This window comes from Petromyzon marinus (assembly GCF_048934315.1).
Source record: "Petromyzon marinus isolate PM22_M1 ecotype Great Lakes invasive population chromosome 84 unlocalized genomic scaffold, UKy_Petmar_22M1.pri1.0 chr84_unloc.5, whole genome shotgun sequence".
Classification (NCBI taxonomy): Eukaryota; Metazoa; Chordata; class Hyperoartia; order Petromyzontiformes; family Petromyzontidae; genus Petromyzon; species Petromyzon marinus.
This window is the reverse complement of record NW_027422642.1, coordinates 339,625-345,624: the sequence shown is the minus strand read 5'-3', so window position 1 is coordinate 345,624 and position 6,000 is coordinate 339,625.

Sequence of the window (6,000 nt, the reverse complement as noted above, 5' to 3'; positions counted from 1 at the left end):
ATATTTAGTGGGGGTGAAGGCTGGACCCTACCACTGTGGAATATCTGGTGGGGTAGAGGGCTAAACCATACCACTGTGAAATATTTGGTGGGGGAGATGGCTGGACTGTACCACTGTGAAATAATGGGTGGGGTAGAAGGCTGGAGCGTACCACTGTGAAATATTTGGTGGAGGAGAGGGCTGAACCATACCACTGCTAAATATTTGGTGGGGCAAGAGAGCTGGACCGTACCACTGCCAAATATTTGGTGGGGGAGAAGGATGGAGCATACCACTGTGAAATATTTGGTGGGGGAGAAGGCTGGACCATACCACTGTGAAATATTTAGTGGGGTAGAAGGCTGGACCGTACCACTGTGAAATATCTGGTGGGGGAGAATGCTGGACCATACCACTGTGAAATATTTGGTGGGGGAGAAATGTGGACCATACCACTGAGACATATTTGGTGGGGGAGAGGGCTGGACCATACTACTGTGACATATTTGGTGGGGTAGAAGGCTGGACCATACCACTGACATATTTAGTGGGGGTGAAGGCTGGACCCTACCACTGTGGAATATCTGGTGGGGTAGAAGGCTAAACCATACCACTGTGAAATATTTAGTGGGGTAGAAGGCTGGACCGTACCACTGTGGAATATCTGGTGGGGGAGAAGGCTGGACCATACCACTGTGAAATATTTGGTGGGGGAGAAGGCTGGACCATAACACTGACATATTTCGTGGGGGAGACGGCTGGACCATACCACTGTGAAATATTTGGTGGGGGAGAAGGCAGGACCATACCACTGTGGAATATCTGGTGGGGGAGAAGGCAGGACCATACCACTGTGAAATATTTGGTGGGGTAGAAGGCTGGACCATACCACTGTGAAATATTTGGTGGGGGAGAGGGCTGGACCGTACCACTCTGAAATGTCTGGTGGGGGAGAAGGCTGGACCATACCAATGTGAAATATTGGGTGGGGGAGAAGGCTGGACCATACCACTGTGAAATATTGGGTGGGGGAGAAGGCTGGACCATACCACTGTGAAATATCTGGTGGGGGAGAAGGGTGGACCATCCCACTGTGAAATATTGGGTGGGGTAGAAGGCTGGAGTGTACCACTGTGAAATATTTAGTGGGGGAGAGGGGTGGACCATACCACTGTGAAATATTGGGTGGGGGAGAAGGCTGGACCATACCACTGTGAAATATTGGGTGGGGGAGAAGGCTGGACCATATCACTGTGAAATATCTGGTGGGGGAGAAGGGTGGACCATCCCACTGTGAAATATTGGGTGGGGTAGAAGGCTGGAGTGTACCACTGTGAAATATTTAGTGGGGGAGAGGGGTGGACCATACCACTGTGAAATATTTGGTGGGGGAGAAGGCTGGACCATACCACTGTGAAATATTTAGTGGGGTAGAAGGCTGGACCGTACCACTGTGAAATATCTGGTGGGGGAGAAGGCTGGACCATACCACTGTGAAATATTTGGTGGGGGAGAAGGCTGGACCATAACACTGACATATTTCGTGGGGGAGACGGCTGGACCATACCACTGTGAAATATTTGGTGGGGGAGAAGGCAGGACCATACCACTGTGGAATATCTGGTGGGGGAGAAGGCGGGACCATACCACTGTGAAATATTTGGTGGGGTAGAAGGCTGGACCATACCACTGTGAAATATTTGGTGGGGGAGAGGGCTGGACCGTACCACTCTGAAATGTCTGGTGGGGGAGAAGGCTGGACCATACCAATGTGAAATATTGGGTGGGGGAGAAGGCTGGACCATACCACTGTGAAATATTGGGTGGGGGAGAAGGCTGGACCATACCACTGTGAAATATCTGGTGGGGGAGAAGGGTGGACCATCCCACTGTGAAATATTGGGTGGGGTAGAAGGCTGGAGTGTACCACTGTGAAATATTTAGTGGGGGAGAGGGGTGGACCATACCACTGTGAAATATTGGGTGGGGGAGAAGGCTGGACCATACCACTGTGAAATATTGGGTGGGGGAGAAGGCTGGACCATATCACTGTGAAATATCTGGTGGGGGAGAAGGGTGGACCATCCCACTGTGAAATATTGGGTGGGGTAGAAGGCTGGAGTGTACCACTGTGAAATATTTAGTGGGGGAGAGGGGTGGACCATACCACTGTGAAATATTTGGTGGGGGAGAAGGCTGGACCATACCACTGTGAAATATTTAGTGGGGTAGAAGGCTGGACCGTACCACTGTGAAATATCTGGTGGGGGAGAAGGCTGGACCTTACCACTGTGAAATATTTGGTGGGGGAGAAATGTGGACCATACCACTGAGACATATTTGGTGGGGGAGAGGGCTGGACCATACTACTGTGACATATTTGGTGGGGTAGAAGGCTGGACCATACCACTGACATATTTAGTGGGGGTGAAGGCTGGACCCTACCACTGTGGAATATCTGGTGGGGTAGAAGGCTAAACCATACCACTGTGAAATATTTAGTGGGGTAGAAGGCTGGACCGTACCACTGTGGAATATCTGGTGGGGGAGAAGGCTGGACCATACCACTGTGAAATATTTGGTGGAGGAGAAGGCTGGACCATAACACTGACATATTTCGTGGGGGAGACGGCTGGACCATACCACTGTGAAATATTTGGTGGAGGAGAGGGCTGAACCATACCACTGCTAAATATTTGGTGGGGCAAGAGAGCTGGACCGTACCACTGCCAAATATTTGGTGGGGGAGAAGGATGGAGCATACCACTGTGAAATATTTGGTGGGGGAGAAGGCTGGACCATACCACTGTGAAATATTTAGTGGGGTAGAAGGCTGGACCGTACCACTGTGAAATATCTGGTGGGGGAGAAGGCTGGACCATACCACTGTGAAATATTTGGTGGGGGAGAAATGTGGACCATACCACTGAGACATATTTGGTGGGGGAGAGGGCTGGACCATACTACTGTGACATATTTGGTGGGGTAGAAGGCTGGACCATACCACTGACATATTTAGTGGGGGTGAAGGCTGGACCCTACCACTGTGGAATATCTGGTGGGGTAGAAGGCTAAACCATACCACTGTGAAATATTTAGTGGGGTAGAAGGCTGGACCGTACCACTGTGGAATATCTGGTGGGGGAGAAGGCTGGACCATACCACTGTGAAATATTTGGTGGGGGAGAAGGCTGGACCATAACACTGACATATTTCGTGGGGGAGACGGCTGGACCATACCACTGTGAAATATTTGGTGGGGGAGAAGGCAGGACCATACCACTGTGGAATATCTGGTGGGGGAGAAGGCAGGACCATACCACTGTGAAATATTTGGTGGGGTAGAAGGCTGGACCATACCACTGTGAAATATTTGGTGGGGGAGAGGGCTGGACCGTACCACTCTGAAATGTCTGGTGGGGGAGAAGGCTGGACCATACCAATGTGAAATATTGGGTGGGGGAGAAGGCTGGACCATACCACTGTGAAATATTGGGTGGGGGAGAAGGCTGGACCATACCACTGTGAAATATCTCGTGGGGGAGAAGGGTGGACCATCCCACTGTGAAATATTGGGTGGGGTAGAAGGCTGGAGTGTACCACTGTGAAATATTTAGTGGGGGAGAGGGGTGGACCATACCACTGTGAAATATTGGGTGGGGGAGAAGGCTGGACCATACCACTGTGAAATATTGGGTGGGGGAGAAGGCTGGACCATATCACTGTGAAATATCTGGTGGGGGAGAAGGGTGGACCATCCCACTGTGAAATATTGGGTGGGGTAGAAGGCTGGAGTGTACCACTGTGAAATATTTAGTGGGGGAGAGGGGTGGACCATACCACTGTGAAATATTTGGTGGGGGAGAAGGCTGGACCATACCACTGTGAAATATTTAGTGGGGTAGAAGGCTGGACCGTACCACATATCTGGTGGGGGAGAAGGCTGGACCATACCACTGTGAAATATTTGGTGGGGGAGAAGGCTGGACCATAACACTGACATATTTCGTGGGGGAGACGGCTGGACCATACCACTGTGAAATATTTGGTGGGGGAGAAGGCAGGACCATACCACTGTGGAATATCTGGTGGGGGAGAAGGCGGGACCATACCACTGTGAAATATTTGGTGGGGTAGAAGGCTGGACCATACCACTGTGAAATATTTGGTGGGGGAGAGGGCTGGACCGTACCACTCTGAAATGTCTGGTGGGGGAGAAGGCTGGACCATACCAATGTGAAATATTGGGTGGGGGAGAAGGCTGGACCATACCACTGTGAAATATTGGGTGGGGGAGAAGGCTGGACCATACCACTGTGAAATATCTGGTGGGGGAGAAGGGTGGACCATCCCACTGTGAAATATTGGGTGGGGTAGAAGGCTGGAGTGTACCACTGTGAAATATTTAGTGGGGGAGAGGGGTGGACCATACCACTGTGAAATATTGGGTGGGGGAGAAGGCTGGACCATACCACTGTGAAATATTGGGTGGGGGAGAAGGCTGGACCATATCACTGTGAAATATCTGGTGGGGGAGAAGGGTGGACCATCCCACTGTGAAATATTGGGTGGGGTAGAAGGCTGGAGTGTACCACTGTGAAATATTTAGTGGGGGAGAGGGGTGGACCATACCACTGTGAAATATTTGGTGGGGGAGAAGGCTGGACCATACCACTGTGAAATATTTAGTGGGGTAGAAGGCTGGACCGTACCACTGTGAAATATCTGGTGGGGGAGAAGGCTGGACCTTACCACTGTGAAATATTTGGTGGGGGAGAAATGTGGACCATACCACTGAGACATATTTGGTGGGGGAGAGGGCTGGACCATACTACTGTGACATATTTGGTGGGGTAGAAGGCTGGACCATACCACTGACATATTTAGTGGGGGTGAAGGCTGGACCCTACCACTGTGGAATATCTGGTGGGGTAGAAGGCTAAACCATACCACTGTGAAATATTTAGTGGGGTAGAAGGCTGGACCGTACCACTGTGGAATATCTGGTGGGGGAGAAGGCTGGACCATACCACTGTGAAATATTTGGTGGAGGAGAAGGCTGGACCATAACACTGACATATTTCGTGGGGGAGACGGCTGGACCATACCACTGTGAAATATTTGGTGGGGGAGAAGGCAGGACCATACCACTGTGGAATATCTGGTGGGGGAGAAGGCGGGACCATACCACTGTGAAATATTTGGTGGGGTAGAAGGCTGGACCATACCACTGTGAAATATTTGGTGGGGGAGAGGGCTGGACCGTACCACTCTGAAATGTCTGGTGGGGGAGAAGGCTGGACCATACCAATGTGAAATATTGGGTGGGGGAGAAGGCTGGACCATACCACTGTGAAATATTGGGTGGGGGAGAAGGCTGGACCATACCACTGTGAAATATCTGGTGGGGGAGAAGGGTGGACCATCCCACTGTGAAATATTGGGTGGGGTAGAAGGCTGGAGTGTACCACTGTGAAATATTTAGTGGGGGAGAGGGGTGGACCATACCACTGTGAAATATTTGGTGGGGGAGAAGGCTGGACCATACCACTGTGAAATATTTGGTGGAGGATAAGGCTGGACCATATCACTGTGACATATTTGGTGGGGGAGAGGGCTGGACCATACCACTGTGAAATATTTGGTGGGGGAGAAGGTTGGACCATACCACTGTGAAATATTGGATGGGGGAGAAGGCTGGACCATACCACTGTGAAATATTGTGTGGGGGAGAGGGCTGGACCATACCACTGTGAAATATTTGGTGGGGGAGAGGGCTGGACCATACCACTGTGAAATATTTGGTGGGAGAGAAGGCTGGACCGTACCACTGTGAAATAATGGGTGGGGTAGAAGGCTGGAGCGTACCACTGTGAAATATTTGGTGGAGGAGAGGGCTGGACCATACCACTTCTAAATATTTGGTGGGGCAAGAGAGCTGGACCGTACCACTGCCAAATATTTGGTGGGGGAGAAGGATGGAGCATACCACTGTGAAATATTTGGTGGGGGAGAAGGCTG